The sequence below is a fragment of the Sus scrofa genome, chromosome 1, assembly GCF_000003025.6.
Source record: "Sus scrofa isolate TJ Tabasco breed Duroc chromosome 1, Sscrofa11.1, whole genome shotgun sequence".
NCBI classification, from domain to species: Eukaryota; Metazoa; Chordata; class Mammalia; order Artiodactyla; family Suidae; genus Sus; species Sus scrofa.
The window spans coordinates 40,659,096-40,686,093 of NC_010443.5; the positions used below are offsets into that span (position 1 = coordinate 40,659,096).

Here is a 26,998-nt window from a genome sequence, read left to right on the forward strand (position 1 = left end):
TAAATTATTTCTTATGTAACCATAATATCCACAGCACCTAGCAGTACCCAGGCCAAGACCTCTTCACTTGAGACCTGGATTCCTACACCAGTGTTGTAAGTAACACCTCTAGATTCATTTTCTCCATTCCCTTCTATTATCTATCTTGACTGCTGCCTTATACTATTTTTTTAAAATAGTATTATTCTAAGTTCAACTTTTTCCCAATACTGCTAATTTCTTTACTTTATTGGGTACTTAAAAATGTTTAAATAATAAAGTGAAGTGGTATAATTTCAAAAAAAAAAAAAAAGTAAAAGAGCTGAAAACAGTGTAAGGAAAACAAAATCATCCATAATCTTCTAGTTCAGAGTTAATAACAGCTGGTAAAAATTGGTGTCATTTTCCTGTATTTTTCTTTATCTAAATAGCTATCCACACGTGCTGTTCTTTCCTCCATTTTGTGTGCTTTCAGGAACAAGACTTAAGCATGGTGATGAGAACTAAAAAGAGCCATAACCTTGACACATAAAGCAGGGCATCTCTGTGGCTGCTATGTGTATATATCAGCAAGAGTAACCCAGCAACAGTACACAAACACTGTCCATAGAGCTGTGCAGGCTGAGTCTTTAGCATCAACATCATCTGCCAGGGAGAAGCAATGGCAGAAGAGGGCTAATCAGGCAGATAGTTCTCTCTCTGTATAGTGTTGGAATCAGGACAAATCCTCACACTCACTTCCTGTGGACTGGGTTTAAGTTCTGAGGGTTCAGGGGTAATTTTATTTGAGAGGAGAGAATGGCTGAAAGAGCAATAAATGTTGCTGTTGTTGTTTTCTAAAAAAGTGTAAGGAAAGGTGATTGATAGGGAGAGGGGTTGGAGATGACCATGTTATAACCATATCTGTTTCCTGAACTTTGAAACAGGTCATGCTAGGCTGTAGTCTGTTCAAGCTCTTCATTCTACTGAAGCTCAGAGGAGCAGGAGCTGTAAGGATCTCTGTAGGATGTATTCCTAAAAGCCAAATGACCCCTCCTTCAACGCTCAAGCCAAGTTCATTGTCATCTTGTTCTATCTTAAAAACAGAACATATTTCTTACTGCTTTGCCAAGCAAGATCTAGCTTATAAACTAATGAAAATCAGGAAACTTCCTCTTTTTCTTCAAACACATATATCTTCATTCATCTGAGCTATGTTTTTCTGACTTTTGGGATTACAAAAGAAAACACATAGCCCTTCATTAAGCAGACTCAGCAAATAGCACTTCAGTTTCGTAACAAAGCCAGTATTATGGCAGAGAAGTCATGATGTACAATACTGCCCAATTAATTTCAACAGGTGCAATAATAAAAGATTTCTTTCATGATGCTGGTTGACAAATATTTAAAGGTATTTACCTGACTTGCAGTGAACACATTTCTATTCCAAGACCATAAAAAAAATAAATCGAATTTTAAAAAAATCTTAAAACTGTCTGTATGGTTACCAAAGAAGGTTAGAAGACTTCAATAAAGCCTGTTGTTTTTGACTGAATTCTCACAATTGCCTTTTTTTGTAAGCTGTCATAGTTTAACTTCCTTGACCCCTGAAGCTATCACAGAAAAGAGTTGAAATTTCTTATGAAAAAAGTTTCACACAACTAAGATTTTCATGGTGTATCTAGTTGAACATTAAAAAAAAAAAATGTTCTTAATTAGCTACAATTCTGTATGGGAAAAACAACCACTATGATTACTCAGGGAACAGATAAGCCTCCCCATGTTCCTTCTAAATAACAACATTGCATAAGATAAAAAGAAGAAAACATCTATTTTATTTTGAAGTAATCACCAAAAGAGCTTGCCTGATGCGATTATAAAAAAGTCCAATGTGGGCTCAGAGTTAAGTTACTTTTTTATGTTGAAAGTGCCACTGCAAGGGAGGGAATGGAAAAAAGGCAGTCCTTTTACAACTTTTTCAAGATTGCAAGGCAGTGCTGCGAACATCAGAGGCTACATTCAGCTCCTTGGCTAGGACAAAGGCAAGGCCAGAACCAAGTGGATGCAGAATGAATAAAGAAAATGCCTGGTATTCAAGGGCCAACTCTCAGCTGGGCTTCAGGATTGCCATTTCAGTTTTCAAGGGTAGAGAAATCTACCTATGTTTGCGAAAATTTGTGTATTTCTACTGTGAGTGGAAAATGGCTTCGTCCTTTGCTTATTTGGTCTCTGATCTTCAATTTCTCCATCTGGAAGGAGGAAAAAGCAGATAGAGAAAAACTACCATGGGGCAAGTTTTTATTTTGTTTTCTCTCTCTTTTTTAAAAATTTGTATTGGACTAGAGGTCAAAACTGATTTGGACTGAAAAGTACTGGCATGGCAGAAAAAGTCTCCATTGAAGGAAGTCGTGATGGATGTCCTCCTGATTTTGTTCACACTGTTGTCCACAAACCTCTTGTTCAAATTCCTGCCCAAGTCTGGCTCTGCCGGGAGACTTTCCCAGACAACCTCACCCCAAAGTGATCTTCTGAATCATATCACTTACCACTGACAATGCCTATTTGTCATTAAATGCTTATGGTCTTGAATTAGCTCTGGGGGATGTTGTTTGACATGACTGAAACTTTCTAGTGAAGAATTTCAGCAGAAAAGTGAAACCATGTATCTGCTACTCAAAGAAAAGTTCAGTCCAGAGATATAAAGGTGGAAATCATAAAAAAAAAAAAAAGTGGTGATTGAAACCAGAAAAATTAATGAGAGTACATAAACAAAGAAATGCAAAGCAAGAAAGAAGAGAATTTGAAGAGGGTTCTGAAGAAGGCCACTACTTAAGAAGAATAGAATAGAAAAATTAGTGAAAGAGGAATTTGCAGGGTCAGAAAAGCAGAAAGAATGTTGCTTTTTGTAATCTTTTACAGAAGAAGAAATTGTGTAATTGGTGATTTCAGCATTTTCCAGAACATTTACCACAATTCTTTGCACATAGTATATGCCCTAAATATTTACTTGGTGCACAAGACATGAGGAATAAATTCACATAAATATTTTTATTATTTTTCTTTTGATTGTTATGTTCTTAGCAATCACCCCCGTGCCACTCCTATTCCTTTTTTTTTAATTCCATCTTTTCTGAGAAGTCACTGCGGGGTTTCTGTTATTGGCAGACTCTAACCTCTAGGGGGAGCTCAAGGAGAGGAGGACTGAATAAGGGTCACGTCTAAGGCTACATTGGGTCATGGTAGTAGTAGACTGAGTTTTTGGTGAATTAGCAGGGAATTAGAAGGAATTAGCCTCCACTAGGCTGAATCGTTAATTCTTTTGAAATCTCGCCTTTTTAAAAATTTCACATGACAGAGAGCAGATCCAGGCTTGACTCTTACTTGGAAAAACTGCCCTAACCTGAAAAAACTGTAGGGTAGAATTCAAGGTTTAAAAATAATGGCCAAAAGACTGCATTTCACTCAAGGTAAGTGACTCTGAATGTCTATTTGTGTGAATGTATATGTGTGTGCATGTGTGTTTTCGAGAATTTGAACTTTGAAACGGGAACAAACTTACCACTCCCTCAAGTTTTTACAACTCCATTCATCTTCTATCTGGCCTTCATCACAGATTTTTGTTATATTTTTTGTCTCTATAGGCAATTGAGTTTGCAAATATTGTTTAAGTTTGGAAAAGTACGTTTTTACAATTTGCCCTCTCAGAGCCTTTATGGTTCAATATCTCAGAGTTCCTCTTGTGGCGTAGCAGAAATGAATCCCACCAGGAACCATGAGGTTGCAGGTTCCATCCCTGGCCTGGAGGAGTGGGTTAAAGATCTGGTGTTGCCATGAGCTATACTGTAGGTAGCAGATGAGGCTCAGATCTGGCATTGCTGTGGCTGTGGCTTAGGCTAGCAGCTGTAGCTCTGATTAGACCCCCTAGCCTGGGAGCCTCCATATGCTGCGGGTGCAGCCCTAAAAAGACAAAACACAAAAATAAATAAATAAATAAATAAATGTTCGATATCTCATACATTCCTACATTTCTCATCAGGAAAAACAACAACAACAAAAACAATTTCCTTTCTCGGAAGATGTGTTTTGCTCCATGTAGGGGAGTTTAGCAGGATAGATAGTGAGAGCTAAAATATTGCCTGCCATGACAGTAAACAAAGGATGTTGCAGCCACCAAGCCATCACATTGCAGCCAACTGGACAGCGAGCCCTGAGGAAACTCAGGATGGAGACAAATGGGCTGCTCACTGCGAAGCCCATCTAAGCAGTCAGCAGCTTCAGCTACCCCCTATGGTGCCCCCTGAGAAAACAGAGTATTGGCCCAGATAGCTGAGGTGAATATCAAAGGGGTGATTTCAGTGAGCTCAAACTCTTGCATCTTCCCATTCACAGAAAAGCACTAAATTCCTTAATGTAAAATGTATGGTTTTTTTTTTTTTCTTTTACTTTTTAGCCACATATGGAAGTTTCAGGCTAGGGGTGAAATTGAAGCTGCAGCTGCTGGCCTACACCACAGCCACAGTAACAAGGTATCTGTCTGCGTCTGCAAAACACACCACAGCTCACAACAATGAAGGATCCTTAAGCCACTGAGCTGGCCAGGGATCTAACCTGTATCCTCATGGATATTAGTCAGGTTCATTCCTGCTGAGACCCACAAGGGACACTCCTGAGTTCCTTTAATTGTTAATAATCCTTTGATGTTCTGACTGCTTGGTCTTTTGTTGAAAACTCCTATACATCCTAGCTCCCCATCATTGCCTCTCTGGAAAAGTTTTCAGTGTTGTTCGAGCTGTTGTGTCCTGGGCTTGAAGTCCTCAGAAAATCATCGGAGTAAAACATAACCCTCAAATTTTAGGTAGTGCTTTTTTTTTTTTTTTTTTCTTTCAGTCAATGGTACGTAATCCTTTGCACAAACCACAGAATTTGCCAGTCTGTCCTAGCTCTTTTGCTTTTGGGTTCAGTGTTTCCACTTGAACTGAGTTGAAATGATGGGAGCATCCCTCTTAAAGGGAACAAGGGTGGATCCTTCTTACGGATTGTGAATCATTGTTTCCTTATTGTCACTGAAAAATGTAATAGAGAAGACAAGATCTGAAGACAAAGTGTTCAGTATTACATGTTAGTCAAACCTTGTTTTTTTTTTACACTTGGAAAGAAAAGAAAGGATGCTGAAGTGAAAGCCTCCCTCTGTAGCTCTGTGATCACAGCCAAGGCAGGAGACTTCCCCAACCCAGAGGAGCATTCCAAAGCAGAAAGGATTAGGCAACCTCCACAAAGCAGGCACGCCGCCATTGGTCTGGGTTTCCCAGTGTAAAAAGCTCTTCTTCTGTTCTAAAAGGACAAACAGTTCAAGTCTCACCACGGGTAACTGGGAAAGTAGGGTAAAAAAGGATCTTCCAAACAGTAAACTGCCTATTTGTTTGATGATTATTTTGCAAGCCCAGTAAACAGATCTGTTTAAATCATCCATCCAGTCAAAAAAAAAAAAAAAAAAAAATCCGCCAATTACCTACCACATGGTGAGGGCTCTGCACCTGCACAGAGGTGTAAGACAAGATCCCCACCCCAGAGAGCTGATAGTCTAGCACTGCTGGCAAATATGAGTGAATTTCTCATTTCCACCATGACCCACAGTAATATTTTATGTTGAATCCATTTTCTTGAGAGCATTGTGAATCCATTGATCATAATCTCTACAATAAGAACAAGTAGCTAATATTAGTTCCCAGGTATGAGGCATTCTAGACATATTTTAAAATGTTGATTTTTTCAGCACCCCATGGCAAAGATTTTAAATGGATTTGATCAAAAGTCAAAAGGAGCCCTTTCACATGCTCTTGCTGAGAAACTTGGCATTGGGACTGTACCTAATTGAGAGACTTTGTTGGCTGAAGTGTGTTGGCTCCAAGCCCAATCACAGGACCCCTTGGAACAATGAGTAAGGCCATTAGTGTGCATGCCTAATCCCTAGTGACCTTGTGAAAGTCTCCCTCTTTCTTGGGATTTGCAGGTCCCATGGTTCCGTAGCATGGGAGAGTGACACGTTAATCCTGTTCTCTTTTCTCTCTCATCCTTACAGATTGCTACAGGCCATGGACTGTCCTATAAGTGGAGACTGAGTCATTTTTTTTTAACAACTTGACAGTGAAGCTTACATCAGAGTATGTTAAAATTATAAGTGCTATTAACTTTGAACAGCAATCTGACTATAAATTTTCTTTTGGCCTATGTAATAACTCTCCTCCTTTTTTAAAGACACCCTTATTAAGACATACCCCAAATGTAGCTAGTTTAAATACTACCCATTAAATTTTTTCTTTAATCTTTATTCCTTTTTCTTAGAATCTTACTACATATTGGATTTGTACTTTTTTTTTAGTATCTTTAGAGTGACTGACCAAATGCAGTAACTAGCTGTCTTAAATACACCTAGAGTATTACTTAATACCTCAGAAATTCCCTCTATAGTTTTGTATTTAAAAAAGCAGAACAGGGGAGTTCCCATTGTGGCACAGTGGAAACTAACCCAACTGCTGTCCATGAGGACATGGGTTCCATCCCTGGCCTTGTTCAGTGGGTTAAGGATCTGGCATTGCCATGAGCTGTGGTGTAGGTCGCAGACGTGATTTGGATCCTGTGTTGCTGTGACTGTGGCCAGTAGCTGTAGCTACAAGTCCACCCCAGCCGGGAAACTTCCATATCCTACAGGTGAGGCCCTAAAAAGAAAAAAAAAAAAAAAAAAGCACCACAAAACCAAGAAAGCTACCTTTGAAAGCAACAACGCTTTTTTTTCTTTAGGTAAAAGTTAAACCAAGGCAAGTGCAAATTATCTGAACTCCATTCTCCATTATTATGAATTGGCTTTGACAACTCCTTCTTGCCAAATTTATTGTTCCTGGTTGTGTGGGAGATGTTTCTATAAAATAATTTGGAAGGAGCAGTGGAAACATTTCTCTATAAAATAAAGATATATAGTTGTCTAAGATCATTAGCAGATGGGTTATAATAAATTTGTAGTTTCAAAGTGATGGAAGCAGACTTTAAAAGGGGGTGCCCAAGAGGTTTTGGTTTTTTTTTTTAATGAGAAAATCCTCTCCCTGAAGCCTGATTGGTGTTAGAGAAGTTTGACAAACTCTTCCTTCTGAGCACTGATTCCCAGAGAGCTGAGTAAGGCCACTGGAGAATGACCACTGGCACAGAGATCTACCATCATCAACTTTTAGATCTTTCCATGAACTGTCATGAATTACACCTGTTTAAAACTTGTGAGGAAGAGACCCCCATATAGGATTAAGTGGGAAGCATGGGTTTTGTCCAAGAAGAAAGCAAAATGAGCATTATCTTGGGCTTTTATTCAAGTAGAATTAACATTACTTGTTTCAGTGAACATTTATATGTGTGTTTTAAAGACATATGTTTTAAAAATTATTTAATTAAAACAAATGCAGAAATGGCAAGTGTTTTCTTATCCTGAAAAAAATTTTTTCCTGTGACATTCAAAAGCCATTGTTTCATAAAAAGGTATACACTTACTTCACCCACATACTCCCTGTATTCCCCTCCCCCACAAATCATAGCCCAACTTGCTCCCCACCATCCCCACCAGTAGAGGGTTAAATCTGGACTAAATGAGGGTCAAAAAAACGGGGACATCATTAGAAAGACTTCGTATAACTAACTAGGTTCAAAAGCCTACCTCTGTAATCAATTTTCTATGGCATATATAAATCAGTCTTCTGTTGTTGTGATTAAAATGAAATTTTGCTCTTTTTTGGGTGCAGAATTTTAAAAGACATACAAGTCTGTTAGAAAAAATTGAATAAAAATCAGTAAAGAAAATTGAGTTTCTTTACTGAAAAGTACATAAAAGAAACTCATTCAACGTTTATTGAAGTTCAAAACCAAAAAGCTAAATAATAGTATAAATGTTTTATCATTTGGGGCACTTAGGTAACTAATCAGGAGGAACTGAGTACAAAAAGAATATATAGAAGCAAAATATTTATTGATGGTTGTTGCATATTAACTCATCAGATGCTTATAGATATGGTAAAAACTAGGAAAATGTTCAAATAGCCAATGGATTTAATATGTAAAAGAACTTGCTTCTTTTAAGGAACTCTTTTTGCATTTCTTTTTTTTTCTTTTCTAATTGTACGAATTCATCAATTACCCTTCCAAGAGTTAAACTATTCCATCAGACAAGAAAATAATAAGGCTATTTCTTATTTACAAGTAGAGAGTCAAAGAAATTCCTTTATAAAGATTGTATCATGACTTTTTTTCACATCTTTAGACACAGATGTGTACTCTCTGTGGACAAAAACCAGGCAGCCTGTTTCTGAGCACCTTTTATCAGTTCTGACACATCATTGCTCCTGTTTCTTCAGGAGGACCACAGGATGTAAACGAATAGTGCCCTACCTCACTATAATTAGTGTCCTTATCTTATAAAGGTGCCAGGGTTCCTCTGTGCTTTATCTGAACTCACAGCCTATTTATTGGAGGGGAGGCAGAGGAACTGTCATCAAGTCCTGCTTAGTGGTTGCTGCCACCATGTACTATTTCAGAGATTTTAACTCACTCCTAACTCAAGGTGGCAACAATGGAAACCACTGCTTTGGATTTTGAGTTACAACAAATGAAAAATGTTGTTAAATATATAAGAACTTCTGAAATGGTGTTTTTTTTTTTTTTTTTTTTTTTTCCCACTGAGGCCATGAAAAGTACATCAGAAAACACATCCTTTGGAAAAATCTAAATAAGTATTTAATACTAAGTAAAATCTAAATAAGCATTTTGATAACCTATCTGAAGAAGCTATATCTTATTTTATTGTACCATAGCAATTCAGCTTTTAGTTTGGGGCTTCCCATTTCTGTAGCATGATTTTTACCATTACTCTTCACCGTAAAATTTCTTCTTAATTTTTACTCCCCTCAATTTTTAACTTCTCTGATTCATATTCATTTAGTATATTCCTAAATCTTTAAGCTCGAACTTCTGGATGCACATTGTCTTCTCCTGGTGATAACAACACAGTGTTTCCTTATAGAGGTTAGACCTCTGCTCTGTAGTGGTTAGACCTCTGCTGACCACTACAATAGCCACCAGCCACATCTGCCTATTGAGCCCTTGAAATGTGACTACTCCATTTTAAAATGTGCTCTAACTGTAAAACAAACCCTGGATTTCAAATGATTTGTATGAAAAAAGAATGTAAACTATCTTAATCATTTTAATATCAATTATGCATTGAAATGAAAATATGGTGGCTATATTAACTTAAATGGTTTATCTTAGATTATTTTTATCTGATTTTCACTTTTTTAAGAAGGTCAGTGGAAAATATTAAATAATCTACATGGCCGACATCACCTTTCTAGTGGACAGCATGGCTTGGAATGTGAATCTCTGCGTACTATAGCCCTGTGATTTCATATATTCCTTCCTTATTCTGAAGCCTTTTGATACATCTCCTTTTTCACTGAATTCCTCACCTCTACAGTCTGCTCTTTCACATGTCCACACTGCAGGATCTGGGAACCCTCTTAAACTTAACATTCTTGTATTCAATAGCCATGCATTGAATGACTGTTTGGTGTCAGGTATTTTATCAGGAACTGTAGGCATATTTGGGAACAGGGCATGTTCTGGGAAATGCACAAGGTGCACCCATGTGCCTCGAGATAAGGGTGCAAGGAGGAAAATAATGAGATACAAGGCACTCAAGGCAAAGGAGCCCCATCATTGAAGCACCTTCTGTGCCATGTGATGGAGTTCAGCTTTTACACAGAAGGTGGTGGGTGGTGACTGAGGAATTTGGAATAACAGAGTGCCAATAATCAGGCTTACTTTCTTAGAAAGATTAGATTACAGCAGGATCAGAAAAGAATTAAACAGCCATCATAACAATTAATAAAAAGTTCTGAAGGTTTGAACTGAAGCTGTGGCAATGAGGATAATTGATTCAGATTTGAAAGCCATACAAAATGTAGAGTTTGTAGAATATGCTAACTATTTAGATATGGATACAAGGGAATGAGATTGGTCAAGCTTGAGAACTTGCCTAAAAATTCTGGTTTGGGAGGTAATGGTGACTTTTACCACAACTCAGAATGTGGAAATTGTAGAAACTGACAAATGTCGAGTCTAATTCCTTGCATCTGGGATTCTTAGAAGATACCCAGGTGAAATTATGTGGCTGGTAGGGGTGGAGGAGTTTGGTACACAGGATTAAAATCTGAATTAGATAAGTGGTATCAAAACATGGTAGTTGAAAAATCACCGTGGGATAGAATAGAGAGTAATAACGTAAACTCTGTGAATATTCATATGTGTGTGAAAAACTAAAAGTAAAATATTTAAGGTCCTACATCTAAATATATGTACACAAGAAAAAGTCCATATCCTGAAATGTTAAATGATTGCTTCTGGGACATGGGGTTATGAAAGATTTTTCATTTATTTGTTTGGCTTGACATTATTCTCTAAATTGTCTATAATTGCCATGTATGACTTATGACACTTTTTAAGCATTTTGTTTTAATGACAAAAGAAATAAGATTAGTATATTAAAGTCGGGCATCTTTAGACAGTACTCATATGCTTAGAGCAAAAAGAAAACATTTTCCTTCAGCCACCTCCAATAGCACACGCATCACAGAATTGGTATTAAAAGTTTAGCTTGTGTTCTTCCTGCACTCTTCCAAGTCACTAACAAATATATGAAAGGCAGAGAAAGATTTTGGCTCATTTATTGTATTTTGATTGATAAATAGATCCCAAGTCCTCCCCTCTCCTTTATCTGTATTCTCTACTAGATGATTGTTCCTTGTCTACTGTTTATTATTATTATTATTATTATTATTATTATTATTTTAGGGCCACCCCTGTGACATATGGAAGTTCCCAGGCTAAGGATGATTTGGAGCCCCAGCCGCAGGCCTGCACCACAGCCATAGCAATGCTAGATCCGAGCTGCATCTGCAAACTACTGCAGCTTGCAGCAAGCCTGGATTCTTAACCCACTGAGTGAGCCAGAGATCAAACCCCCATCCTCATGAATATTAGTAGGGTTTTTAAATTGCTGAGCCACAATGGGAACTCCAGTCCACTGGTTTTAAATGCTGGTCTATATGGCCGGTGACACTGAATTTTAAATGCCCAAGCCATGAACTTTTACCCAGAGCTCCATAATCACTTACAGTATTTGTCTATTCGATATTGACAGTTGGCATGGTTCTAAACACTTAGAACTAAATATATCCATAACAGAATCCCTGATGCCTGTTCTTTCCTGTGGCAACAACCCTAAACTGTTCTCCCTGACCTCAGTAAAAGATACTTGTTTTCATTCATCCAGGAGAGAGCCCAAAATCGAGTGTCCTCAATTTCTCAACTTCACATCTAATGCATCAGCAGAACTGATTGCTCTACTTCTAAAATATATTCTATATCCACCCACTTTTTCCCATCTCTACTTCCATCACCCTAGTCCAAACTATCACGTTCACTTGTCTGGATTAGCTCATAGTCTGCTTCTCTTCCACTCATGTTTTTTAGGAAGGAAAATGGTTTCTGTGCAAAGAAATAATTTGTAAAAATGTAATCTTACCCCTTGATTAAAATTATCCAGCTGTTTCCTATTTCTTTTAAAATAAAACCCAGACTCCCTACCATGATCTATAAATCCCTTCATGGTACATTCCTTGATCTCCATCGTTCTGGCCACATTGGCTTTCCCCCTGTCCCTGAAACAACAGCAATTAATTCTGGCCGCCGGACCTTTGCACTGCTGTTTCTTCTATTTGAAAAGCTCTTTCTCCAAATACAAGTAAGCCTGACTCCTCAACTTCGAGCCTAAACCCGACCTTCTCAGGGAGTTCTTCCTAGTCTTGTGCTCCCTTATTATAGACAAATTTATACATGAAAAGCATCAATTTTAAATTAAGCAACACATGCTATCAAAAAGAATGCTGAGATTGTTTTATACAATCATTACAGATGACTTCACCCTCTATAGGGTTTTATCACAAATCAATACTACCAGAAAGTGAATATAGAACAGATATTTATCCACACTACACTTAGAAAAGCAAAGAAAAGAGAGAGAGAGAGAGAGATAATCATTTCTTAGTCTATTAACTAATCTGATCGCACTCACAAACCTGGCCCCAATTCCACAAGCCAGCAGCAAGAAAAATGAAAAAAAAAAAAAAAAAGAATTATATTCCACTTTAAAACTGATTAATTCCACCTTTTACATGTATCTCCTCAACTCCTTAATTTCCTCAAGTAGGAGAGAGAAGGGATTTAAATCACCTCAAAGCAACATGAAAAGGGGAATCTCTGGCCTCATGTTAGTTCTGGAGTAACTTGATCATGTTTAACGAATGAGTATTATAATCCCAGCATGGTTCTAAATTGATTACATGCATTATTTAATATAATCCTTGCAACACAACTATAAGGTAAATTCTTTTATTATCCTGGTTTTACAGTTGAAGAAACTGAGGCAGAAAAAGTCAATAGTATTTTTGCAAAATTATTACATGGCAGAGCCGAGAGTTATACCCAGGCAGTCTTCTCTATAACCCATGCCTTTTGCTTCCATCCTGTGCTGACCTGTGGTTGACTCCATCCCATCCTTATGCTATTGGCTGGTGTCTGTTGCTGGCATCTACACCTAAGGAACTTGTGGTTGAGTCTACCTGACTTGGCCAGACGCTGGGCTGTCGATTCAGCATTCACCCAACATAGGACCTGAGGGAGGTTGAGGAGGAAAAACAAAGCCCTGTCTCAGCCTGCCCATGCCACTCCACCCACTTACCCAGTGGGGGCAAGTTCATACTTTTGTGTGGTCACTCTGTTCAGTGGGTCCTCATGGACTCTTAATGGGGAATGGGGTCAAGGCCTTATGCCCTTCTCTGTTAAGAGCCCATGTCTGACTGTCTCACTCCTCTATTTTTGTCCCATCTTTCCTTTCCCTTTTTCTGCCACTGAGCTACTGGGCCAAGGGGATGGGCTGGCCGCCTACTTTGTAACACAGACTTTCACGACCACATGGTTTCCATCTTCTTAAAGTACCATTTGTCACCACCCATTTTCCATGGGCTACACCAACAGAATTGCTGTGATAGGACGTGGTTTATGGAGGAGAGGGGTAAAAACACGTAGGCTTAACACCTGTCAAGTATTATCCATACCTCTCTTGTGTGTCTCCTCCAGTAGAACACAGGCTAACGGCAGGAGAGGTTTGGCTCCCTGTCTGTAGACCAGCTTGCTGACTTCTAAATCTCAGTTGTTTACTTCCTTTAAACATATGGTCTATTTGTCATGAATATGACCCTCATAAAGGTCTGAGCAATGCTTAGAAGAATAAAATACATTGTTAAACCTTTCATCCCTCAAATATCTGTCACACTGCCAGGCCAGGTGGAGTAATAATTATGCTTGCATGTATCAGCAAATAACAGCACTAACAGATGAAACTACTTCAAGTAATTAACTTACTCATAACTTGGGTTTTTTTTTTTTTTTTTTTGATAGAAATAGCCTAGAAAGGCTGAAGTCATGAAGAGCAGGAAAGAATAAAGCAAGAAGAAAAGGTCACCATAGGATCAGGCTGTCTGTTTAAATACTGAAAAGACAAGGTCAGCATGACTACACACACGTACACACACACACCCACACATACACAGAGTCAATCACCAGAAAAGAACTGTAGTTACTGGGTGAATATAGGAGTGAATGAATGAGTAATCTTGGTATATACACCTATATAAGAAAAAAAAGACAAATCAATGTATATTAAACAGTTATAACTTACCTACTGTGTTAATTTCCTGTGGTTGCCATGAAAAAAAAAAATTTTACCATAGCCCTGGTGACTTAAAACAACACAAATTTAATTCTCTCACAGTTCTAGAGTCCAGAGTTCAAAATCAAGGTGTGGTCGGGACCATGCTCCTTCCAGAGATTTGAGGGAGAATCCATTCCTGGTGTCTTTTGCCTCCTGGGGGCTGCCAGCTTTCATTAGCGTTCTTGGGGTTAATGCTATATCCCGTCACTCTCTGCTTCTGTTGTCGCATCATCTTTTCTGTGTGCTAAATCTCCCTCTCCCTCTTTTCTATAAGGGTACATGTGATGGCTCCAGAGGCTATGCAGAAAATCTAAAATAATCTCCCAGGCCAGGAAAGGACAGGACACAGATAAGGAGAAGAGAAATACTGGATTACCTGGCAATATATCCACCAGGCTTAAATGAAATGGGCTTTAGAATTTTCTAGAATGCTATGACCAAGGAAATCCTGACTTTCAATGTTCTATCTCTCTCATAAATGTGCTTACTATTACCCTTTACCTAGATTTCTCAAATTTACCTTTTGTCATTTGACGCTACTTGAAATTAATCTCTTGGGGATTTTTGATCATTATATATGAATATTCACCAAAATAGACAGTGATAGAAATACCTAGTATCTCAATACTAAATGAGGCATAATTAATACATAGGCGAAGAAAGGAGGGTAGAAACTGATAATTCATTTTCATATATCCTCCAAGTGTGCCCCATTTCCATCCCATATCCCACTCCAACTTTCAAGTAAACTATAGATGGGAAAAGAGAAAAAATAGCTATGCAAGTATGACTTTGCTATTGTAGATTCCAGGGTGATTTGGAACTACTTTTGAAAAAAATTGAAAAAAACTTTCCCAATAAACACATGATTTAATCATAAAATTGAATTAATTATGTTAATTATAAGGACATTTTTGTAAAATTTCTCTTCATATAATTTATATTAGTTATCCTATTAGTTTGGTGCTGAGATAGAAAGAGCCCCTAAATGAGATACTTGGCTTGCCTGGTGACTGCTCAAGTACCAAGAACAAAGGCTCCTTTTATTTCATTGTTCTAACCTTTATGACATGTGGCTTCCATCTTATGTTCAATGGCTGGACCAACCCCCTGGTCTCTATTCCTGGAAAAGGCAAAGGGAGTAAGGCGAGGACATCCCATTAAGGGAAAATCCAAGAACATGCTCTTTCTGCTCTAAAAGCCAGAACTCAATCATGTAACCATGATCAGATGCAGGGGAAACTAGACAATGCACTCTTTGCTTTGAATGGCCTTGTAAAAGTTAAAATTCCATTAATGTGGAGGAGGAGGACACATATGGGGGGTCAATTAACTTTCCCACAGCCCACCCTTTCACCTACCCAGATATCTGTGGTACTCTTTTCATAGAGCACATTCAAGCCCTCTCTAAGTCTCATTCAGTATGTGACAACCATCAAATAGATAAGTTATGTGCCCCTCCATACCAAATTTATAATGGTGGGATAGGACTGAGATAATTGTCATTAAGTCTCTAATGTTAAACAAGGAAAAACAAATAGGAAACACTGGACAGTTATCAGTCTATAGAGATTATCACGGGCTAGTGGTAAGAATTGCAAAGACTACCTGCCTTTAAGTACCTTAAATGGCCAGTCTGACTGCCCTGAATATTCTCTCTATGAGGATCCCATGACTTTGCCCATTGGGAAGCTTATTTCCAGTGTCCTCTCTGGCCACCTCTGAAGATGTCTGAAGGCTGCCTTGCTTTTGTAATCTGACTTCATTTGTTTTAGCTGGTAGCTTCTTTGGAAGTGCAATGTCCTCAAAAATTTGGTAGGTTTCCAATATTGTTGTTCCTACTCAATTCCATTTGGGAGTAACCACAATCAAAGTTTGGACATAATTTTAAAACCTGAGATCACTGGGTTTTTATTTACTGGTTTCTGTGTTCTACTCTCCTACCCCATCTTCTCAACATGATGGATATACTACCTTCAAAGCTATTTGGAACAATTATCCTGGATGAAAAAGCAGTGATCTTTTTAAAATTTTTATTTGTTTGTTTGTTTGTTTTTAGGACTGCACCTGTGGCATATGGAAGTTCTCAGGCTAGGGCTCAAATTGGAGTATAGCTGCCAACCTATGCCACAGCCACAGCAATGCCAGATCTGATTTTTTTTTTTTTTTTTTTTTTTTGAGAAACCAGTGCTCTTAATCTGACCTTTACCATTTGGCTGGCTTTCAATATCTAGCAGAGATTCTGAGGCCCCCAAGTCATCAGCATAAATATTACCCATTCATGAGGTTGACAGACTTGAGGGGATATTGAAGGCATGTATAGAAGGTGACATCTTGAAAGGTGAGCAGAAGTTAGATGAAGATATGAGGGAAGGAGGACTCAGCTAGAGGAAACAGCAGGAAAGGCCATGAAGGAAAGAGAAATTCAGTGAATGAAAAGAAACCTTGGCAAACAAACTGAGACTGGGAATAAGACTGAACATGTAGCAGAAGCCAGATGATGGAAAATTTATACATTAAGTCAAGAGGAGCCATTTGAATATTGAATAGGGTGGTTGCAAAAGAGATTTTTTTGATACTCCATTCTAATACCAGTGTGAAGGGTGGATTTAAGAAACAAAAATTTTGAGATGAGAACACCATTTAGAAGGTTCATGGAGGGGGAGAAAGTGGGATGGATTGGGGATCTGGGGCTAGTAGATGAAAACTCTTGCATTTGGAGTGGACAGGCAATAAGATCCTGCTTTACAGCTCAGAGAACTATATATCTAATCACTTGTAATGGGACATGATGGAGGATAATGTGAGAAAAAGAATATATATATATGTGTGTGTATATATAAATATACATACATATATGAGACTGGGTCACTTTGCTTTACAACTGAAATCGACAGAACATTGCAAATCAATCATAATAAAAAATTAAAAGTAAATAAATAAATAAAATAAAAACCACAAAAAAGAGAAGGTTATCATAGGAATCCAGACAAGAGATGATGAGAGAGTGATAAAAAGGTCAAGAAATATTTAATAAACAAATCTGTAGTTCTCAGTGTGGTTTGGTTGTAATAGTGTGAGAGAGAGAAAGGAAGAGGGCAATGTCCAGAAATCATGAGGAGAAGGAAAAGGAGACTGATTCTACTGAGAGGTATTATAATAAAAGAGTCTTATGAATTCCAGAGGAGGGAAATATAAGATGCTTTTTCTCAAGTTCAGAGCATCCTGGAGAAATTTGTCGAGGAGTCTTTAGTGAACAGATGATATTTAAATTTTGAAATAAAATGGATGTCTCTAAGATAATGTAAATACAGTGAGAAGAAAATTTGGGGATCATCAAAATTTTAGAGGAAGGCAGAAATAAAGAGGCCCCTCAAGAAACCAGGAAGGACAGTCAGAGAAGCAAGATGAGAATCAAGGAAGTGATGTAAACGCCTTGCTCTGGGGGATGGAGAAGACCAGATTGTAGTAGGTTGAAGAACAAATGGGGGATGTGAGTAGGAAAGAACAGGAAAATGCTGGGATGATATTTTTAGGGGAAGATGGGGTGAGATAATGGGTGGAGGGAGGGCCCGCTCCACAAAGGGAGGAATCGCAAGCATGATGGACAAGTGGACCTTGATCATGAGGGAGGGCTCATCCTCTGAGACTGGAAGGTGCGCGTGCAAACCGGTGGATCAGAATCGGGGAAAAGAAAGTTGAGGGATCTTTTACTTAACAGACTTAATTTTGCAGCTGAGTGTAAAGGAGTTGGGAGTGAAGGAGCTATGGAATCAACCGCTCTCTTCACACTCTCAGCACTTACACAAGATTTAAATCAAGCCCAAAGAAATGGGGATGAAATATCCTGGGAGAAGGCAGGAAGGCAAAAGAGTGAGCAAGAGAAAGACCTAAAGGTTGATCCCAGCAGGCCCTGCTCTGGGGTGAGAGTGCAGTCCCTCACATATCTCTTATCACCCTGGAGAAGGTGGAGCCTGGCCTGCCTACTCTCCCTTGGCTTCTGCCTTTACCTCCTGCTCTTACAGAATGGAGCTCCCTGGCTCCCCATTCAACCTGTAATCCGTTCAGAATATTTAGCCAGGTCAACCTGGACACAGTTATTTTCAAAGACTGAGGTTTTAAAAAATAGTATTTGACTAAATCTGTACTAATTTTTAAATAAAACTTCTCTGACAGTTCATCACACATCCTACACATTTGAAGGATCATCTCTAACAACCATTCTGTGATGGTAATGTTTAAACTATTTTCTCATAAGCTTATCTGTGCTTGGTCAAACACAAGCCACTAGTAATACTATTTGAAAACCAGAAGTAAAAGGAAAAAGAGAATGAGAGCAAAAAAGAGAGAGAGAGAGGAGAAACAAAAAAGGAGCATTATGAAAATAAAAATTAACTTATGAGCTGAACTTGCCAAACCAAAAATATTTCACCTGGGAAAAATGATTTTCTGGGGAGCTCTCCACAATGGCTTGTGTGGGCAGGAGTTTCAGGGTTTACGCCAAGGCTTTTTGGAACTTATACCTCAATTTTCTCTTCTTCCTCATTCTTTTTTTAAAACTACTTCATGATTTGAGTCTTCTGAAATCTATAATGAGAGAGGGAAAAAATCAAATTTTAGGAGATTCTGGCACACAGGCAGTTTGTGAAAATGAATGCTAAGACACCACAGAATTTCATTTCTTAATAGAAACACCTGCAGCTGTTTTTGTGACCTGGAGATGTTAAGGCTACAGCGCTGAGTTTCTTTCATACAGATACTTAAAGAAAGCACTGCATCTTTATTTTATTTTTTCAAGTTTTTGGCCATGGCATGTGGGCATTCCCAGGCCAGGGATCGAACCCAAGGCACAGCAGTGACTCAAGCCGCTGCAGTGACAACACCTGATCCTTAACCCACAGCACCAAAGAGAATTCCACAGCATCTTTATTTTAAATCAGAAGATACACTTTCTTAAATGCGTGTTTGTCTGATGATCTCTAGCCCATTTTAAATCATGTTCCTTCTTGGAATTCCCACTGTGGTTCAGTGGGTTTAGAACCTGACATAGTGTCCATAACGATGCAGGTTCAATCCCTGACCTGGATCAGTGGGTTAAGGATCTAATGTTGCTGCAAGCTGCAGCAAAGGTCACAGATGTGGCTTGGATCCCACATTGCTGTGACTATGGCATAGGCCAGCAGCTGCATCTGCTATATGACCCCTGGCCCCAGGAACATCCATATGCAGTGGGTGTGGCCATAAAAAGAAAAAAAAAAATCATGTTCCTTCTTTTTTTAATTTTTTAATTTTAATGTTTAATATTTTTATCATGTTCATTCTTGACCTTATTCCTCCCCTCAAGAAAATTTTACAAGATACTATCAATCAATGCAGTGCTTAGTAAATCGTATAAACTTATGGTTACCAAAGGGGAAAGATGGAGGGGAGCCATAAATTAGGAGTTTGGGATTAACGTATATGCACTACTATATATGAAATAGATAATCTACAAGGACCTACTGTATAGCACAGGGAATTATACTCAATATTCTGTGATAACCTATATGCGAAAAAAAGCTGAAAAAGAAAGGATATATGTATATGCATAACTGAATCACTTTGCTATCACCTGAAACTAACACATCATTGTAAATCAACTCTATTCCAATATAAAATTAATGCTAAATTTTTTTAAAAAGAAAATTTGTATACAGTTAAGTATGTCCCAGCTCTCTTTTATCAGTGTCTTCATTTTAATCTTTTCTTACCCTGATCAACAATATAACATCAGTTCAAACACCAGATCAACCCAAAGAAATCAGATTTCTTCGTTCTCTAATTTTGTCTTCGTTCTCCTTGCCAAGGAATAATTTCTGCTCTATATAAAGGCAGAGTGAATTATCATCACACATACAAGTATTTGCTCTACACACTTACACAGACCTCTACACAAACACACACACAAGAATACAAACACGCATGCAAAGACACAGACATCAGACTCCAACAGAAGGAAGAGAAAGCCTGAAACAAACAAACTTCTGTGACGAATTTCCCAAACTGACCAAAAATAGCCCTTCTGCACAAAAACCACCAATTCAATGCAAAAAAAAACTACCATCTGGTTACTGTCAGGTCTATAAATGCAGAAAGGACTTTTTACACTTGTATTTATTTTTCACTAAACATACTGGGTTTTTCCCCACTGTGTGCATCCTGTCTAGAAAAGGTAAATTTGGTCTTCCTTGTTCAGACTGTCTTGGCAGAATTATATCAAAGTACTAGAATTAGTTTGTACTTGTCACCCCCAAATGTGATAAGTTACATAATTCACTCCTCTCCCCCCATTTTTTTAATAGCCGCACCAGGGGCATGTGGAAGTCCCAAGGCCAGGGACTGAATCACAGCCACATCTGTGACCCACGCTGCAGCTGTGCCAATCCCAGATCCTTTAACCCTCTGCCATGGACAGGGTATCGAACCCATGTCTCCACAGCAACCTGAGCCACGGCAGTTGGCTTCTTAACTCCCTGGGCCATAACGGGAACTCCTATATTCACTCTTTAAATGACAGAATCTCAAATTCTGACAAGTGAGGTTCTGAAACAACCTTGATTCTTCCATAAAGACACTTATGCAAACTAAGGCCATAACAACCTTACTTCACTTTAGCATACATTCCACACAGAACTCTGGTACCAGAAAAACAGCAATAACAACTCCAGAAAGGAGTGAGGTGCTGAACAGTGACCAGGAATTGTCCTCAGTGGCCTTGTTTGAAGATGTTCATGATGTATATCCTGGGCTACACTGCCAGGTTTCCCAACTCCCACAGTGTGACAGCCTCACTGAGAGGTTCCCTCATACACAGGCCTCATACACAGCTGCTTTTATTTCCCTAATAATGGAAAGAGCAGAAACACATCTGTTTTCATACTTTGCTGTTGACAGTTCACCAAAAAATGTGCATTCAACAGTTTTCATCCAAATAGACACAGACATGTTGGGTCCAAAACACAGAAAGGTTATCCGATGTTTTGGTTTTGAGTTTGTGAAAGAAATTTAATTTTTACATTTTATGGCACGCCTAGAACAAATCTCTCTTCAAATTTTGACAATATTCTTTTTTTTTTTTTTTTTTTTTTTTGCTTTTTAGTGCTGTACCCGTGGCATATAGAGGTTCCCAGTCCAATTGGAGCTACAGCTGCCCAGCCTACACCACAACCACAGCAACTTGGGATCCAAGCCGCATCTGCGACCTACACCACAGCTCACAGCAACACCGGATCCTTAACCCACTGAGTGAGGCCAGTGATAGAACCTGTAACCTCATTGTTCCTAGTCAGATTCGTTTCCTCTGGGCCACAATGGGAAATCCAAATTCTGACAATATTCTTAGTGATGTTCCAGACGATTTCCAGGAGCATCACTGCAGAGTGTTGAAGCTCATTTCTATGTTTTGTAAAGTATATTTTGAGATAGTTATTGGACAGAAATGAATTATGCAAAATATTTCAGTCTTCAAAGCAGGGAATGATAAAGAATACAAATGCAGGTATAATGTGCATATGATGTAACAGAAACATGTGAGCAAAGAGAAAATTGCTTCTAAATAGTTACTCAGCGTATCTGTATCTGATAATTTTTTTAGATTCTTTCTCCCTAAATAAAACCCAGCCTGACAAAAATGCTATTTCTTTTTGAAAAAAACTTGTGTGTAAGAAATGCTGATTTTAACAGATAGCTATTTTTCACAGTCTGGCATAACAAAATATGCAGTGTGATTTTACCACTCATGAAGCAGAGAAGTGGAGAGGGGTAATAAGATATATAGCATGTGAAACTGTATATCCTTCAAAGGAAAGACATTTTCAACATGTCTTTGCAGGATGCCCCATGTAGATGAGTGGCAGGTGAGTGGCTGTGATCAATGGGGAGGGTTTTGGGAGAAGAACAAAGAAATGAAAGGTTGTTGGCTTTCATCTTAGAGTTTGTCTCAACCACATCAAATAGACATTTAAAATATATAACCATATGCTATTTAGTAATTATTATTATGCATTATTATTAATATTTTAGATTATTAGAATTAAGATATTTTAAACACACACCTAGATTTTCTGCCTATGGTATTAAAATTCAGTTTCAGAGATAAATCTTCTGACTAATCTTTTTTATAATTAATTTGAGATTATTCCATCTAATAGTAACAGTTAATTGACTGTCAAGATAAAGAAGAAATATAGCCTTTTATTTCGGATGAAGAAACTAAAGAACTTATAGAGAATCTTGTGATTATCCATACATGGCCCCAAAATTTATACTGCAGAAGAACCTGTGTATACCTAAATGAAACGTTGAGAAGAGTTGGGTGACTTTTCCAATATATGAACAAATAACACATTTTCAAGGCACTGGATTACTTTGAAGTAAAGGTCTCACACCTTAGCTGCCAGATGGGCCAATTAATACACAAACATCTACTATTCTTGCAGCAGAAGTATGCAGAATTATTCAACTCAGTTTCAGGTTGTTTTTTTTTAACTTATTTCAAAGCAAGTAGAAAAATTTTCAATTGTTGGTACATGCTTTAGTCTCTGCCTACACTCCTTTTTATCAAATCCCCCACAATCTATGATGAACATAAACTTCCAAACCCACACATACCCACTTGAACATGTTGAAACTCAACTTCAGATACAGTGCCTATATTCTTTGAACAGGCATTTATTAGCTAACGAACTAGCAATAAGCAGTCACTGCCCTTTTGTAACTGCCTGTGTTTAAAAAAAAAAAAAAAAAAGCTATATCACCTTATGAAAAATGTTTCCCATGTATTCACACAACACACAGTACCCTGTACAGAATGCTCAAATGATACTGTTCCTATCATCCCTGATGCCCCAATGCTGAAGATCTAAAAGTTTTCTTTAAAAAAAAAAAAATCCAAAGTCAATCCACAGGGTTAAGAAGGAAAGAGTATAATAAGAAAGACGTAAGGACCAGCTTCGCCAGTTGTAAAGTAGGTGTGAGTGAGAGACCAGCAGCTAGATTTTTTTTTTCCTTGATCTTAGAAAAATCAGCATTTTACAGGAAAGGGAAAGACTAGAAATAGGAGAAGAAAGTCTTAAGCAATAGTCCACTTTCAGTTTTTGAATTTTTTTGCTTCCTCCTCACCATTTTGCAGCTTCTTTCTGTAATTTTGCTCATATAAGTTGAAACTCTGAAATTTTGTTTTGCTAACCATTATTCTCTGTGATGATTCATCATTTACAGACAAGAAGGGGTCTTTTAGACAGGATTCCGCACAAAGAAACAAGGGAACTGAATTCTAATCCCAACTCCTCCTTTACTTGGAAATTCATTTTGGCCAAGTCCGCTAAACTGCTCCATGGCTCACTTTAACTCATTGATAAAATGAGCATAATAATATTTGCGTTGCCTTACAAAAATGTTGGAAATAGAGAACATTTTGCACATTACACATGTTCTGTATTATTAGTGTTAGTAAACCTGCCAAAAATTAATTCTAAATTTAAAACTAAAAGCCACAAATGAATTTTTCATTTACTCATTCATATGGAATCTTGAAGCACAATTAAAGGATCTCAAAGTGGCCCTAGGAAATAAGTGGTAAAACAAACCAGCTTTGCCAAATATGAGGAGTTATAAAAATTTCACCCTGCCAACAGCCATACTGGTCTTCTTCCAGTTCTAATGCACTCCTTTTTATATAATCAGTGAATTTGCTGATTTAAATACAAGTCTAGGAAAAAAAACTCCTCAGCAGCTACTTTACGGTTCATGCTTCCCTCTCCATCCATATCTCACACCATTTCCCTCACTGTGGTCCAGCCATAATGGGCTCCTGTTTATATTAAGCCTTCATCATGGTGTCAGTAGCCTTTTGGACTATTCACCCTGCCCCTGTGCCTTCACTGGCCAACTCATTCTCACATCTTCCATCTCTGTTCAAACCATACCTTCACAAGGAGCCTTTCACAACCATTCTATCTCCTTATAAAGATGCTCACCCATTATTCCCTAACACGTCATTCTCATTGCTCTTCCCACTTTTATCTCATTTATTTGTCTAGTATATGGTCAAACAAAAGTGTCATCATTCTTTATTCTTCTCTTTCCCTCAGTCCTGTGCTTGATCCATCAGCTAGTCACCTCTGTCTCCAAAATGCACTCAGTACATGTTTATTCATCTCCATCTCTTCCTGTCAAGATGCTATCTAGTTACCAGCATCACCAGTTTAATCTGCAATTGTCCCTGCTTCTACATCTAATTTCACATATTCAATTTTTTCATAATAGTCATAATAATCTTTTCTAGAAAAACCTAACTCAGATTCTTCATGTACCTATTTTTAAAAAGCCTCTGATGTCTTCCCCATCACTTAGAGGGAGATCTGAACTCCTTACCATGGCCTGCAAGACCTGCCCATTTCTCTAACGTCACCATTTATCTACCCTCCCTCCTCACTCTGCAAAGCCATACTTCTGTTGACCTTCTTCTGTTTCTCTTAAGGGCATTCGCTTGTTGCCTCTGCTTGAGCACATGTCCCTCTGGCTTTCACATGACTCGTTTGCTTTCATCATTCAGGTCTTATCTCAAATGCCACTTGCCAGGCAAGCCCTTCTTGGCCACCCTCCACTCTCTGTCACTTTCCATCACGTTATTATGTGTTCTTTCTTCCATAGTGACTATCACTATCTGAAATAATACTGTTCTTTCATTTACTGACTTATAAGTTTTCCATCTTTCCCACTGATATGTTACATCTTTGAGAGTAGGGATATTTTTTGTCTTTCTCACTGTGATTTCATTAGTACTTAAAATAGGATCGATCAAAAACAGGAGATGCTTAATTCAAATATTAGCTAAGTAAATTAATGTGTGGTTTATTGCCTGTCCTACTCACAAATATGTAAATTCCATGAAGGAAGGAACTTGCCTGTTACATGTGTTGCTGTGGTCCCATTACCAGTCCAGTGCTTGATGAGTACTCATTAGCTAATGTTTAGACAGGTATTGAATACAAGATAAATAAAGGACTGAGTCTGAAGAAGATAATAAATATAAGCATTTTTAGGCTATAATTCAAAATTTATTTGTAATGGATAGTGTAGTAACAGAAGTTAAAAATGCTAACATCTTTTGGCAACCTATACAAGAGGCAGGAAGCCAAGAATTTCCATTGAAAGATGTGTAAAAAATAAATTAAAAAAAAAAAAGAAAGACGTAATTGGGTCACTAAGTAGAGATTCTTATTTCAGGCTGAAGTACTCAATCTCTTAGCTGCTGGGATTATTGCCTACTGATGGCTCACAGCTATGTTCCTCCCCAGGCATGGGCCTCCCCTAACTGAGAGAGCTGCCTTTCCAGAGGTGATGGTGCTCACATTCAGTGACCGTCAGACACTGAAGTGTAAATGCACAGACCCCTTTGCCTCAACCAGGGATGGAGTGAGAGCCTCTGTGGAAACTGCATCACATTTAGGTGTCCCTCTCCCCAGTCTTGCTTCGCTCTTTCCTTTAGAGCTATTGTTCCTGCACTTAAATTTCTACCAGCGCCTATTCCCCCAGGAAACTCATTTCAGAGAGTTGGCTCTAGGAATGAGTTTTAAGATGGGATTTGGGGGAGTTCCCATCGTGGCTCAGCAGAAACAAATCTGACTAGTATCCATGAGGATGCAGGTTCGATCCCTGGCCTCTCTCAGTGGGTTAAGGATCTGGTGTTGCCATGAGCTGTGGTGTAGGTCACAGAGGTGGCTTGGATCTGGCGTTGCTGTGGCTGTGGTGCAGGCCTGCAGCTGCAGGTCAGATTCAACCCCTAGCCTGGAAACCACCATATGATGTGGGGGCGGCCCTAAAAAAAAAAAAAAAGACAAAAAATAAAATAAAATGGGATTTTGGAGTTGAATCAACCTTCATCCAGTAGCAATGAGGACCCCTCGCTGCTATCAGGTGGAGTTCAGAGAGCCTCCAGCATGCTGCACAATGCAATTGGAATGGGATACAAGTTGAAGGAAATGTACTGATACTGAAAATAGCTCAGGTGTTTGAGAGGTTTAGGAGCAAGTCATAATTATAAGGATCATGGAATCAAATGGTTGTTGCCAGAAGCTACTGAAACATTAGAGAAAGAAAATGTCCTGGACAATTAATTACCAACACAAGTGAAATGTGAAACCCAGAAGGCCTTGGCATCATGTACACTCATTTCTGTAGCCTGAAGCACGAAAAGCTGAGGTTAAAACCTAGGCCTTATACAAGGGTATTGCAGGGAAGGATGAGTTTTCAACCCAGTCCTTCAGGGACCTAACTGGCAAGAAGTAGCACTCTGAAACTTCCAGTGGGGACTTTGGGGTCAATGTACTTGAGAATCTTGTATTCCCAGGTTCCCTTAAAGTCTGTGTGCCTGCAGTGACAAGGCCAGATTCTTAGCTGCGCCACAAGAGAACCCCAAGCCATATCTTTTTTTTTTGGCTCTGCCTGGCGTGCAGAGATTCCCGAGGCAGGGATTAAACCTGTACCAGGGCAGGGACCTGACCTACAGAAGTAACAACTTGAATCCTTAATCCATGAGCCACCAGGGAACTTGGTTGCACTTACCTTTTTTTTTTTTTTTTTTTTTTTTTTAAGGACCAATAGCATATTGAAGTTCCTGGGCCAGGGATCCAGTTTGCACTACAGCAGTGACCCGAGCCATGGCAGTAACAATGCAAGATCCTTAACCAGCTGAGCCCCCAGGTAACTTTTGTTTTTCATTTTATCCATGTACCACACAAGTCTTGGAGCTACCTCTGCAGTCCTACTTTGTTGGGTGGCAACCTCCTTGGGAGCGTCCCAGGTGTCACCTGAAACCAACCCAGTATACAGAGGGCAGGGAGAGAGCAAAGAAAAGAGGCAGACCAACTCTACATTGGTAGGTGACAAGTTTAATAAGCAAGGGAGCTGAATTTATGAAGCTTATGTTGGGCAGCCCAGGATGACTAGATCTAGCCCCCACTCACCAAATCCTTATTTTTTTTTTTTTTTTTTTTTTTGTCTTTTGTCTTTTTGTTGTTGTTGTTGCTATTTCTTGGGCCGCTCCCGTGGCATATGGAGGTTCCCAGGCTAGGGGTCTAATCGGAGCTGTAGCCACCGGCCTATGCCAGAGCCACAGCAACGCGGGATCCGAGC

The 26,998-nt window shown here is 38.6% G+C and overlaps 1 long non-coding RNA gene across 1 annotated transcript; it reads left to right on the forward strand.

Moving 5' to 3' along the window:
- Positions 156-26,819, forward strand: LOC102158650. Its single transcript, XR_001305940.2, has 3 exons — positions 156-3,425; positions 13,510-13,613; positions 26,459-26,819. It is a non-coding gene; the product is annotated as an uncharacterized LOC102158650 (long non-coding RNA).